At 43.7% G+C, this 14,521-nt stretch overlaps 1 protein-coding gene across 6 annotated transcripts in view; it reads right to left on the bottom strand.

The window, feature by feature from the left end:
• Positions 1-1,480: 1,480 nt before the first annotated feature.
• LOC106730902 overlaps positions 1,481-14,521 on the bottom strand; it is a 73,846-nt gene continuing 60,805 nt past the window's right edge. For 4 of the 6 annotated variants that reach the window (XR_004316413.1, XR_004316414.1, XR_004316412.1 and 1 more), the window contains 4 exons: positions 10,989-11,120; positions 3,979-4,083; positions 3,734-3,879; positions 1,481-2,063 (listed from right to left, as the gene is read on the bottom strand). The gene's annotated coding sequence lies outside the window, so the exon portion shown is untranslated. Of the gene's footprint in view, positions 2,064-3,069; positions 3,880-3,978; positions 4,084-10,988; positions 11,121-11,599; positions 14,162-14,521 lie in introns of those variants that run through there. The other 2 variants (XR_001367348.2, XR_004316411.1) reach the window with 2 other exon arrangements.

Here is a 14,521-nt window from a genome sequence, read left to right on the forward strand (position 1 = left end):
GTATTGTCTGACGTCTGGGTGGAATAAGCCTCCAGCATCATTCTTTTTCTTCAGTATTGCTTTGGCAATTCTGGGTCTTTTGTGACTCAATATAAATGTTAGGATTATTTCTTCTAGTTCTGTGAAAAATGTCCTAGGTAATTTGATAGAGATCATACTAAATCTGTAGATTGCTTTGGGGAGTACGGCCATTTTTAACAATATTGATTCTTCCAATCCAAGACCATGGGATATCTTTCCATTTCTTTAAATCATCTTTAACTTTCTTAATCAATGTTTTATAGTTTTCAGCATAATAAGTCATCCCTAAGTAATTTTTTGATGCAATTTTAAAAGTTTTTTTTACTTTCCTTTTTCTGATGTTTCATTGTTAATGTAAAGAAATGTCAGAGATTAATTTGTTCATCATGTTTAGTAGTTTTTGTGTGGAGTCTTTAGGGTTTTCCATATAGAATATCATGTTATCTGCAAAAGTGACAATTTTACCTCTTCCCTTCCAATCTGGATCCCTTTTCTTTCTTTCTCTTGTCTGACTGCTATGGCTAGGACTTCCAAGACTATATTGAATGGAAGTGGGGACCGTGGGCATCCTTGCCTTCTTCCAGATTTTAGCAGGAAGGCTTTCGATTTGTCACTGTTGAGTATTATGCTGGCTGTGGGTTTGTCATAAAGAGCTTTTATTATGTTGAGCTATGTTCTCTTTATACCCACTTTGGTAAGAATTTTTAATCATTGATAGGTATTGAGTTTTATCAAATGCTTTTTCTGCATCTATTGAAATGATCATGTGGTTTTTGCGTTTTCTTTTGTGGATGTGGTATGTCACATTGATTATTTGCATGTGTCGAAGCACCCTTGCGTCCCAGGGATGAACCCAACGTGATTGTAGTGAATGATCTTTATGTGCTGTTGGATTTGGTTTGCTAATATTTTGTTAAGAAATTTTGCATCTATATTCACCAAAGATATTGGCTTGTAATTTTCTTTTTTGATATTTCTTTGTCTGGTTTTGATATCGGGGTGATGGTGGCTTCACAGAATGAGTTTGAGAGTGTTCCTTCCTCTTCAGTCTTTTGGAAGAGTTTGAGAAGGATCAGTATGAGTTCTTCTTTGTATGTTTGGTGGAATTCCCCAGTGAAGCCATCAGGCCCTGGACCTTCGTTTTCAGGGAGTTTTTTTTCAATTACTGATTCTATTTGACTTCTAGTACTTGGTCTGTTCAAATTCTCTGTTTCTTCTTGGTTCAGTTTTGGGGGACTGTATGTTTCTAGAAAATGGTTCATTTCTTCTAGATTGCCCAATTTGTTGGCACATAATTGTTCATAGTATTCTCTTATGGTTTTTTGTATTTCTGCAGCATTCGTTATAATTTATCCTATTTTATTTCTTATTTTATTTATTTGAGTCCTCTCTCCTTTCTTCTTGGTGAGCTTGGCCAGAGGTTTGTCAATTTTGTTTACTCTTTAAAAAAAACCGGCTCTTGGTTTCATTGATTTTTCTATTTTCTTAATCTCTATTTTATTTATTTCCTCCCTGGTCTTTATTATTTCTTCCCTTCTGTTCACTTTAGGTTCTGTTTGTTCTTTCTCTCATCCTTTTAGGTGGGAGGTTAGGTTGTTTGTGTTTGCCTTGCTTTCTGAGGAAGGCCTGTGTCCCTGTGCACCTCCCTCTTAGGACTCCTTGTGCCGCATCCCATAGATTTTGTGTGGTTGTTTTCACTGTCATTTGTCTCAAGATATTTTTTTAAATTTCCTTGTTGATCCATTGGTTAAGTAGCAAAACAATCTCCATGCAATCTTTTATTTTTTTCTCATTTCTTCTTCTGTAGTTGATTTCTAGTTTCATGCCACTGTGGTCAGAAAAGATGTTTGAAATAACTTCTGTCCTCTTACATTTGTTGAGGCTTGTTTTGTGTCATAGTATGTGGTCTATCTTAGGGAATGTTCCATGGGCACTCGTGAAGAATGTATATTCTGAGTTTTTTTGGCCGTAGTGTCCTGAGAACATCAAGTAACTGTTCTGTTGTGTCACTTGGGACCTCGGTTGCCTTGCTGATTTTCTGTCTGGAAGATCATACATGCTTTTGTCATTGAAATGGAACAATATCCCCAAGAAGAGTTGCTTAATCTTTTTAGTTCCCTGACCAGTTTAGCACATTAACTTATACAATTGATGAAAACAATTTTGCTATTTAAAAAGCTCAACTTTAGGCAATCTGGGAAAATAATTAAAATTTGAAATTTAGTTCAAATTATTAATAAGAAAAGTTTCTATGTGTGTTCTTTAATGTGCAGAAGTAACTTCCTATAGTGTCACTCTAGTTCTCTTTTGGTGACGTTTCCCTTACAGTGTTTTGTGGTGGGTATAATCACTCTGATGGGAACTTAACACACAATTAGTTCAAATTAGGGAAAATCTTGAGCAGATCACAAAAACTTTGAGGTATCTGAGGACATCATAAATGGCTTATTTAGCTTTCATACTGTGAGCATTTAGCTCTTTGGTTTTATGTCTCATTTCTTAACAAAATAAAAATTGTATCTTTTTCTCACAAAGGTGTAACAGTGATGCAAAGAGTTTACAGGGTTACAGTTCACTTGACTACAGATAGGTATCTCCATTTTGTGTCAACATGTCACTAAAAAGTGACAAATGTTATTAGCTACTGCTTCCACCAACCCACAGTCACCTCCTTAAAGCAAGCAATGCAGACTCTGGCTACGTCGGGCCAGGATGCGTATGACCGGTGCACAACATTGCTCTAAGGGGCAGCTGGTGTGGGGCTGGGCTTTGGGACCGGTGGTTATGCAAGGCCATGTTTATTGTGGATGGAGCCTAAAAACTGTGTGAAGCTGATCACAGAGTCACTCGCAAAGCAGACAAGCTGCCATGTAGAAACTGTCAGTCATCACCTATTCCTGCCAATTTTCCAGAGTTCCTATGCCAATCATCAGAGAGAAAATTACAGATACACTTTACGACTCCTGAGCCGACAGGAACTTGCTGCTGTGGAAATATTCACCGGGTTCTGTAACACATTGCGTAAGCCCAGAAGTAAAAGTATCTTTTAAAGGAAAAAAATGGCAAGTGATCAGTAAGGTGCCAACTTTGTGACCACCATTTTGACTTAATTTGGGGGCTGGGGGGGGTCTTGGGGCGTCCTTTCCACTATCCAAAGACTTCTCATTGCTAATTAGGAGGGTTTAGCCGTGAACTCAGAAGGCATAAGCTGGTTCAGAAAGATCCCTGTATGCTTGTCTTGAGTTTCATTCTGGTTGTTTTAATTGGTGGCTGGCTTCCCAGCAGTTTTCCAACGCAGTAATCTGTTTTCACTCCACTTAAGTTAAAAGACATCCATCCCTGTGTCTCTCACACACCTGCTGGATCTCTCTTCCTAACGCCCCTAAGGAGAAAGCACGGCGGGCCACTGCACCTCTGGCCTTAGTCCTCTGTGCTGTTACCTCTCTGCTCTTTCGTGCCATTGGCCCAGGCCTCATGAGAATCCCAAGAAGGCTGGATTTGGGAGACATTCGCTCCTTAAACCAGCATGTCCCACCCGTCTTTTATAGAAGCCTTGTCAGTGCTGATCCACCCTGGAACAATAATATTAGCCCCTTCTTCCCGCTGCCTTCCCCTCCACCACCCCTGCATCTTCTCCTGGGACCTAAGAGTGTGTTTCCCAATTGCTGTAACAATAATAGGCCATACTTACTGAGCTCTGTGAAGCACCTACCAGGAATTCAGGAACTTTACCCGAGCAGGCTGAGCTGCCAACACGTCTGCTGTCCCCTCTGGGCCGTCACTCCCGTGCTGCTGGGGACTGGGGCCCCAAGCTCCAAGTTCTCCTGGGGTAGAACTGCTAATGGCCAGATTTGGCCACTAGAAATAGAGAAATCCGAGTTACATTTGAATTTCAGATAGACAATGGGGAAAAAATTAGTACAAGCATGTCCCAGATATCACATGAGAGGTACTTACATAACCTTGCCTTCCCCAACCAGGTCGCTGGCTCCATCTACTTCTTGAGCTTTCTGTGAAAACTTGCACCCAAAACGTGGAGAAGTGGGTCTTCAAAAACCTCTCCTAGGAATAAATTATATAAAAATCCCTTGACTGCATAACTCCACGATCCTCAGTAAGCCCACGTGCAGGCTTCGGGTGGAGACAGCGTAATACTGCAGCAAGTGCGCAGGCTTCAGAGCAAAATGATCTGTGCTGAATGACAGCACCCCCCCCCACGGCCCCCGGCACTCTGTGTAAGGCCTTTCATCTTCCTAAACCTCAGGCCCTTCATTTATAAAGAGACTGACTTAGAATGGACTTATTAAAAAGTCCACAAAAGATAAATGCTGGAGAGGGTGTGGAGAACAGGGAGCCCTCCTACACTGCTGATGGGAATGTAGTTTGGTGCAGCCACTATGGAGGACAGTATGGAGGTTCCTTAAAAAATGGAAAATAGACTTACCATATGATCCGGCAATCCACTCCTGGGCATCCTCAGAGGGAACTCTAATTCGAAAAGATACATGGACCCCAATGTTCATAGCAGCACTATATGCAATAGTCAAGACATGGAAGCAATTTAAATGTCCATCGACAGATGACTGGATAAAGAAGTTGTGGTGTATATATACAATGGAATACTACTCAGCTATAAAAAAATAACAAAGCAATGCCATTTGCAGCAACATGGATGGACGTAGAGATCATCACTCTAAGTGAAGTAAGCCAGAAAGAGAAAGAAAAATATCATATGATATCACTCATATGTGGAATCTAAAAAAGAAAATGAAAAAAAGAGGACACTAATAAACTCATCTACAAAACAGAAACAGACTCACAGACATAGTAAAAATTCTTACGGTTACAAGGGGAAAAGGGGAATGAGAAACGATAAATTTGGGAGTTCGAGATTTGCAAATGATAGCCATTATATGTAAAAATAGATAAAGAACAAATTTATTCTCTATAGCACAGGGAACTATATTCAATATCCTGTAGTAACCTTTAATGAAAAAGAATGTAAAAACGAATATATGTGTGTATATGTCTGACTGAAACACGATGCTGAACACCAGAAATTGACACATTGTAACTGACTGTACTTCAATAAAAAGAGAGAGACTGACTTAAATTGTAAGTCTGTGCATTCATTTTCTAGAACTGCCATAACAAAGTACCGCGGACCGGGCGCCTTCAACAACAGAAATGTGTTGTCTCACCATCTGGAGGCTGGATGCTTGAGTTCAAGTTGTCAGCAGGGCTGGTTCCTTCTGAGGGCAGTGAGGGGAGGGTTTGCTCCAGGCCACTCCCCATGGATGGTAGATGGCTGTCTTTATAGTCACCTGGTATCTTTCCTGTTTGGGTCTCTGGGTCCAAATTTCCTCTTTTTATAAGGATACCAGACTGGATTAGGGTCCACCCTCCTACCCCACCTTAACCTAACCACCTCTGTAAAGACCTCTCCACACGAGGTCCCACCTTGAGGTACTGGGAGCTAGGACTCCAGTGTATCTTTTTACAGGGGGAACAGAATTCAACTCCTAACTGGTTGGTAAAAGAATTAAATATGGTAACTTGTATAAAGCACCTAACAGAAACCCTGGGTTATAAGAAATACTAAACAACAGTGGGTATGGTTACTATTGACAGTTTTGTGTTCTGTTCTTGTGTCATGGTCTTTTGAATACACAGTTACTCTCTGGGATGAATGGACACATAGACAGAGGATCTAAGTGGGGAACGGATGTGAATGTCTAGCCCACGTTAGACGTAAGAATCAATCACTGAGATTAAAAGGCTTCATGTTTCTCTATGTGTTCGGGGTGGAGAGGAGAGAAAGAACAGGGACCCAGGACAGATGGTGAACAGAGGTGGTAGAATTTAACTATCCAGACTGACTGGTGTTGAACGGATTAACACTCCATTTTACTTCACTTTGAAAACAGAGTTGAAGAGAGAGAATCAAAATTTCCCCTGGACAACATCATTTGTGCCAGACAGAATCATTGTGTACTTGAACAGCAAGGGTCATGAGAGAATCAGTCACTTGATTCTGACGCCAGAAAAACTCAGATTGTAATTACCCTACAAACAGCATTACTTGGAAAATGTTTACGAGAGCAACATTTCCAAGTCTCTGTGGGATTTAAAGTGGTACATTTTCTGTGGCACCTTTGGTTTCAGCATATTCTTTGAAGAGAAATTCTCACTGCTGGTAAAACTAGAAAGGAGAAAATTGTACTTGTTAGCTTATGAAGAGATCGCTCTTTTGATCTCGAGTGTTTCCCTTCAGGACATCCTCATGGTGCTGGGTGACTAAGACGATGCAGTGGAACGTGTGGCTGGGAGGGCGGGTCTCCAGTAACACACAGGGTGACTGTTCAAGAGTCTGGTCTCCATTAGGAGGAGAGTGACAGGAAATATGTTTGATTTGCAGAAGGAAGAATTTAGGCTAGATCCAAATACTCTCTGTATTGCTAATCAGTAAAGTAGATGCTCAAGAGAGGCTGCATAGTGCTGTTCCTAAGAAGATCTGTAAAATTACGATAGAAATTACATTGTTCATAGTTTTTGAAAATCGTAAGGCCTTGTGAATGTTGTGTTCAGCATAAGACTTCCATTACCCCACCCAGTTTTTCAGTATCACTCTTACTCTTTTCTAAATAATCCTCTGATAACTATTACTATTACTCAATTCAACAAAGTAGTATATATTTTTCAATGAATAGTTGAGTTTGATTAAATTGAAAGTCAATTTTGGTGTTATAAAGGCATGGTCTTATAATTTTCCCAGATAGTTCCATTAAAGTCAAGCTGTTAGAGCAGGCAGAGAGCTAGATGTGAGCAGAGAAGGGGGAGCACGGGGCAGGTGGCAGGAAACCACACATCTTGTGAACAGCCTCAGGCCCTTGGGCAGACAAAGAAAAGCAGGAACCTCTGGACTGTAAGAAACCGCACATTTTGGGATGACAAGTGTCCTGGAGGATGAAAAAGAAAGATGGGAAAAGGCAAGACTCTCCAGTGTCAGAATGTAACCTTTTGCTCATTATAATAAAATCAGCCTTGCAGATTAGAAGTACCCATCATGCACTGAGACTATGACACTTTAGATCCAGACTAAATAAGGACAAAAATCCCTCCTTCCTTTGGGAAGGTGGAGCTGGGATGAAAATCAGGGAATATGACCCCAAACCCCTGCCTCCCCCATGAATAATCCGCCCATTCATTTCTACACCCTGTGTAACCACCTTGCCAAAGAAACTCAGCGCAGCCGCTCACCTGAGTCTGCCCGCTCCCCCCTTGAGAACCTCCTATCACTCAATGAATGCTCACTTTACTTTTCTCTCACTTCTGAATTCTTTCTGCAATGAGACAAGAACTTACTCTCCAGGGGAAAAAAAAAAAGCCAAAGGGAAAATAGAAAAGGGAGAGCTTTAAACATCGCATTTGATGCCTACATCCTGATTTTCCCAGGGGAAGCCTAGATTTCTTTGAGGATGGGGCTGTTTTCTTTTCTTCTTTTTTTTCCATAGCTAATTCCAGGGACCTTGCTCAGAAGGAGGCATTCACATTCTGTTTAGTTTTGGAAAAGACCAGAAAACTTTTAAACTATGTGAAAGCTGAGTGGAAGGGGGCACTGGACCCTCCATGTCGATTGAAGCTGGCAGATACTTGCCCAGATCTTCTTTTCATGCTGCCTAAGAAGGTGTTTTCAGTGGAAGTCTATACGGGACCAAAAGGGGTTATCAAGCAAGTTCACTTTCAGAAGTGACTTTATACAAAGGAATCTTGACCAACTATAAGGGCAGAAGTGGGGGAGGGTACAGCTCAAGTGGCAGAGCGCATGCTTAGCATGCATGAGGTCCTGGGTTCAATCCCCAGTACCGCCATTAAAACATAAATAAATAAACCTAATTACCTACCACCTAGGGGAAAAAAATTAAAAAGGACAGAAGTGTTCAAAGTATAAATATATGGAAAAATAACACAGGACTTTTTATTTCTAGCGATATTGCTGGTTAGATAATCTGAAAGCCTCTTACTACAAATCACTCAGATACACTGGATAAAAATGTAACAAACACGGTTTTAAGTGCTAATAAGAAAGTAAAGGAAATAACCCAGACACTGACATTTTGACTGTTCTGGGTTTATTTATTCATTTATTTTGCCAGTCTGGTTAACAATAGGTTTGAGTTTTAAAGGCTATGAAAGTATAGGAGACACATTTTGGGGTCCACAAAGGGCAGGAATTTGGACCTAACACCCTGTAATAAAGAACACTTGAAGGACCACATCTGTGAAGCCATTTATCCCCTCCCTAAGGGAGACTTAGAAGAAACTCTTCTGGGTAGCCTGACCTGTCGGGGAGAGTCTATGCGAACTAAAACCCTGAGAATCTAAAAAGCCTGAGCGCTTCAGGCTGCCCTCCCTCAGCTTTAGGGTTTGAATTCCTACTGTCTGGAGGGCCTAGATTCTCCAACAAAATAGTTTAAAATTCAGTCTTAGGCTGAAAATAACACTGGAGCCTTCAATAAAAGTAATTAAAAGGCCTCTCTAGAAAGGCATACTTTCAGCTGTGCACAGGATTCCTAAGCATGAACTCACAATTCTAAATTACAAAACACGTGGAAAAAAAAAAAATCGAGAATCATCAGCAACAACCACCAGCATAATTAGAGCCTAAGAATTTCAGGGGAAATTATAAGGACATTCAAAACTGGAAAAGAGAAGAAGCAGACATTGTGGAAATATTTCCTGGGAGCAGGTTTTCAGGCCTCAGAGTAGCTCATTTGTATCCTATCTCGTGGGTGGCTTTACTTATGAAGTAACTCAGGGCCAGAGGACACTCCATGTTATCCTGAGACCACCCGTCCCACACACACTGGAGTTCGGTGAGCAGAACTAAGCCTGGGAATGGGAGAAGCTGCCGGCCGTCAGTGGTGGGCCACTGAGCAAAGGCAGATTTAAGTCTGTATTTCAGCTGAAGTCAAGTTTGGAAAGCAGACTGATTAATTCCAACAGGGTGGGAAGAGTGGGAACTAAACGAAAGGGAGGCAAGACAGAGCTAGCAAACTGAGGAGGTGAAGGAGGTGGTGTTCGTTCAGGCAAAAGGATACAGTGGGAGAAAGGTCACCTTGAGGTCACCATCAGAGGAGGCTGTGGTTGAGAGCTGGCTTGAGGAATATTCAGAAGTGTTGTTTTGACTGTGAAGTGAGCCAGACCCAGTGAAAGAAATCTAATTTCAGAAAGAGACTGTGTCTGCAAGGGTGTTAATGGGAGCTTTTCATCCCTGGAACTGTACACATTGGGCTGGGCTTGGTTCCTCCTGCCCCGGCCCCAGGAATGTGTGTCCTTTGCTCTGTGGGTGTTGGAGACAAAACTACCAGAGACTCTGTCTTGACCGATCAGCTTCCAGATGAATGGGACAGAAGTGGTTCTCAGAACTGCAATGGGGACTTTATGTTTTAATATGAACTTAGCGCCATGTCAACACATCATGACGGAAGGAAATAGGAAGTCATGTGATGGCTACTTTCAGCCACATTTAAGTGTTTAGAACTTTTTTGTACCTGTTTTTAGGGTGCAGAATAAACAAAATCAAACTCCTTTTGCTTAAGAAATTTTGAGGTTTTTGGAGAGGAAAGAGCTGTCTTCACAAACGAAAATCTAACTCAAAGGTAAAAGCCAGATTAGTGTAACTTGATGGAGATACTACTGTTAGTTAGAAACATTCTAGCTAAATAGGAATAACTCAGAGCTAGTTTCCAAGGGACCTAAAAAATCATCGAGCAGTTGTTTTTCCTTCCTTCTCCCCCTCCCCCTCCTCTCCCCCCTCCCCACGCCCTCCCAACTCCAGCACAGGGAACGATGGTCAGTACCTTGTAGTAACCTATAATGAAAAAGAAGGTGAAAAAGAACATATGTATATACACATAAAACTGAATCACTGTGCTGTACACCAGAAACTAACCCAACATTGTAAAGCAAATACACTTCAGTTTAAAAAATTTGGTTTTAAAATATAACTAAACAAGTCTAGTTCTCAAATATGGCTGGTCATTAGAATCATCTAGGGAAGCATCAAAATTACAGATTTGCTGAAATTGACCCCAGGGCCAGGACTCAGACTCTCCTGGCTTGGGACCCCAGAACTGGTATGTTTTGTGTGTGTGTGTGTGTGTGTACACATCTTTATCCAGGCATCTGTTGGCAGGCATTTAGGCTGCTTCCACGTCTTGGCCGTTGTAAATAGTGCTGCTATGAACACTGGGGTGCAGGCGTCTTTTCGAATTAGAGTTTTCCTCTTTTCTAGATCTATGCCCAGGAGTAGTTATGCTGGATCATATGGTAACTCTCTTCAGTTTTTTAAGGAACCTCAATACTGTTCTGCATACTCATTGCACCAAATTACATTCACACAAAACTAGTATTTTTTTTTAAACTTTATGTGATCGAGGGATTCTGATAATCAATAGCTTTAGGATCTATTATATAGAATTTTAAATTTTTCTAATTTTTAATACTTAGATTCAAAATCCAGTCTTTTGAGCTTTTTCCATTAGAAGTCTGAGCTTGGAGCCGCCCTGACATTTTCTGTCCTGGGAGGGCGGTGGGGAAACACGGGGCTGGAAGAGACAGGACACAAGGGAGCGCCCCCTGCAGACTGGCTTTTGAAGGGCTTTGATCATCCCTGCCCAGTGTCAGAGCCAGTCAGGGGGTCAGAGCCCAGGCAGCTGGGGCGGGCTCAGTTTCCATGGCGACACCGCCTCTGTCAGGAAGCAGGGATTCCCTCCTGTGGGCCTCTCCCCATCAGTGTGGAGCTTTTCCCAGCTGTGGGATCCTAAGGGTGACCAGGCACCTGGCTTCTTCAAGCAACAGCTGCCAGTGTCCACAGATCCTGCTGGGAGCTTATCAAGCGGATGGAAAAGGAAACGAATGAAAGAACACAGCCCGGGTCAGCAGCAAGAAACAGCCTCACTTACCTGTAGCTGGGTCAGTCTTCTTGCTTTGTGACTCCAGGACGTGTGGGCCCTCCTCTCTCCCTGCTGCCTCCTTGCCACCTGCCGCAAAGCTCACGGAGCGGAGAACCTCCTGCTCGCAGCCAGGGGAAAGATCTGTTAAAAGCAAGAAAAGTGAGATGATGTGAAGCTGAAAGTTGGAAAGAGCAGCTCCCTTTCCACGGTGGCCGTCCCAGACCAAGGGGAGGCAGAGAGGTGCGGCGGCCCTACCCCGGGCTCCCAGGGAAGGAGCCGAGCCACCAGTCCCGCTGACTGAACTGTATTAAAAATTTAAAAATTCAAACAAACAAAACAAACTCCTTTTAAAGGAGTGAAAAGGCTCCTTGTTTTCTGAGCCGGCCGGTGACCTGTGATGCCCAGTGCGGAGGAGCGGGTCCTGGATTCGGTCAGGAAATTGACCAGGCGTGTGGCTTCTCGGCGGCGGAATCTGTTGACACGAGCAATCCTCAGCATGCTGGGTGATTCGAGTGCACTCTCGTAATTCGCTCAATTTACCCCCTCGCCACTTCCAGGTGCCACAAGCCTGCCCCGCCCCCCGCTGAGTTATGTGCTGCGGAGGATGGATGCTCTCGTACCTCCCACTCGGGCAGGGCAGCTCCAGCTCCGGGAACTCACAGAACCTATTGTTCGTCCCTTTCTTCCCCGGCGCTGTCACTGCAGCCCTGAGCTCCAGCCCCGCAGGGAGGGCAGGAAACGACTCCCAGGAGAGCCATCCATCATGGTACTAAAGGCTCGGTGTTTTACTAAGTTCCATCAAAGTTCACGTACACACTGAGCAAAACAATCCTTCTTTATGAGTTCTTTTTTTCCCCCTCAGCATAGATGCTGCTCACAGACGTACATAAAATATTCGCATGTGTGTGATGGGTGTGCTTGAAGCTGTGTGCCTGCCTGTCCGTGCAATGCTGGGCGTGCTCATTGGGCCACATGCCAGGGCACGTGGGACCCCCAACCCTGGGCCTGGCCACCACCTTCACAGGCTGCAGTCGAGGCCGAGCCACTCCTTTGCTTGCATTTTCATGGATTTCTCCTCTCCACTCTTCTTCCCAGGATCCCGTTTGTTTTAATTGCCTCACTCACTTAAGCATCTCCAAAGACTAGTCATTAGTGAGCAGGCCCGGCCCACGGCTGGAGAGCCCTCCCCATTCTGCCCACACCCCCAGAGTCACCGGAAACGGCCTTGCTCAGTAATGAGGTCAGGACTCCTCTCTGTGGAGTCCAGGAAGACATAAAGGCAGCCTGTCTCTGTGTCAACAGCAGCTCGGGCTTTCAACCTCCTCTTTCTGCTATAAGCTCTCTGCGGATTTACTTTAGAAAAGAAGAACATTGTTAAGAACAAAAGTCCGTGTACCTGACACACAGTGAGGCCAAACAATACTGAAACGTGGGAGGTGGGAGCAGAGAAAGGTCTACTGCTGGGCCGAGCAAGGAAAACGTGAGGCTCGTATCAAAAAGATCCTGAACTCTTGGAAGGATCTGAGCATCTTTAAAGGCCACGTGAGGGAGGGCGTCTCCGGGTCTGTGATCAGCTGCACACAGTTCTGATTGGTTGATGATGATCAATCCTTAGGCCCCAGAAGGTCTGGGGGCCACGTGCTCATGATCATCAAGTAGTTAATTTCTTCCATTTGGTGGTGGATTTTTAGCATCTGAAAAACTCAGGAAATCTGCATGAGGTACTATCATCTGTGTCCTTCAGAGAGGGGCTGCAGCACAGGGTCTGGGGAGGGATCTGTCCTGGGAAGGACCCCCGGGTTCTGCTGGGTTATAATTCCCTCCTTTTCTTTGGTGCTCCTCAGTCTTCAGGAGAACAGGGGTTGGACAAGAAGGGGACTGTTTTGGACAGAAAGGTTGATCATAAACTCGCAGAGGAACTTGGTTTCATCCTCAAGCCCTGTCTTATCCCACCCCAGATCCTTCAGGGCCTGGGGTAACAGCTGCTCTGGCTGCTTCCTGCCGAAAAGGGCGTAGGGCTACCTCCTTCTGGGGAACGGACAGCAAGTTGGAAATATTCCCAAGTTCCAAGTCCTGGGTCCCAGTCTCGCATAATTAAAATCTCATTCCTTGAGGAATTCAGGAGAAGCAGCCTGAAAACCAGCCTGGACCTGGCTCTCTGGGGGAGGCCTGCAGCCAGATAGCCGGTCGTCTACTTTCACCTGAGTGGGTTTTAACATTTGATGTGGTGTTAACATGTGCACGACACGAGCTTCTGGCCACTTCACGTGTCCCCTTTTTTCTAGCATCTGATCTACAACAATTTTATTGTCTAAAAACTTAATAGTTATAAGAGGAGACCTTGAGGGCACAAGGTTGCAGCGGCCACCTGGCACTGCCTCAGGAGTGGCTGGTGGTCTCCCAAGTGTGACACAGCTCAGAAAGTTTGAGCTCTCAATGATTCAAGAGCGTGTCTAAAATCACACCCCCAGTAGCCACGAAGGTTTACCTTGGGTGTCTGAACCGCAGCTGCTCCACTCTGACTTTCAAATGCACTCCCCTCCTCAAGGCCAAGGCAGATGGACAGCACGTGTCCAACAGGCCATAAACAGGCTGCTTCGGTCAGTGAAGTGTAAGTCAAACCACGTATGAGCCAGAATGCCTTCCCCACACCTCAGTATGTGCAGATTTCCCCCTCATCTCCCCTTTTGATTGCAAGTGTTTCAATAGAAAACACTGATGATCAAAATTTCTGCCCCTGGTGCTGGGGTGGTGGCTCCTGCCCCAGGTTCCGACCACGCCCCTTGGTGCTGGGCCTCCTTTCTATTTGCCTCGTTAGCCACGTGGGGGAAACTTAATCAGATGTCATGAACAGGCGCAGAGCTGTGCTAGTGGGAAAACACATTATAGGCCATACATGTTATCACTTACACCCAATTGTTGCACAAGCGTCATATGTGTGCTTTTAACAAGAGACTTAGACCAAACATTGCTGTACATCACAAGCAGTTATCCTCTGTGACAACTCCGTTAGAGACTTCTCCTTCTACCCTAAACACCGGGGGCAACAGTGTGGTTGGAAGTAAAACAATAACTCTTCATATTGATAGGGAGACAAGCATCTGATAAACAATTCAATTGGAAAGTGTAGATTAGGGTTTTTAGGGCAATGAAGTTATTCTGTATGATACTATAGGGGTGACTACATGTCATTATGCATTTGTCAAAGCCCATAGAATTTACAACATCAAGAGTGACCCCCTAATGTAAACTAGGGACTTTGGTTGATAATGTGTCCATGATGGATCATCGATTGTACCAAATATGCCACACTGATGAGGGATGTTGAGGGTAGGGGAGCTTATATGTGTGGGTGGGGAAGGCTGTGTGCAAACTCTGTTATTTTCTGCTCAGTTCTGTTGTGAACCTGAAACAGCTCTGAAAGAATAAAGTCTATTAAAAAAAAAAGATAGTGTAGATTAAAAGCCAGTAATATTTCAGACAAACCAAAAAATTATAACCATATTCACCAGTTTACTCAATCCTAAGTAATTAATTCTTTT

The sequence above is a fragment of the Camelus ferus genome, chromosome 31 (genome assembly GCF_009834535.1).
Source record: "Camelus ferus isolate YT-003-E chromosome 31, BCGSAC_Cfer_1.0, whole genome shotgun sequence".
In the NCBI taxonomy this organism is placed as follows: Eukaryota; Metazoa; Chordata; class Mammalia; order Artiodactyla; family Camelidae; genus Camelus; species Camelus ferus.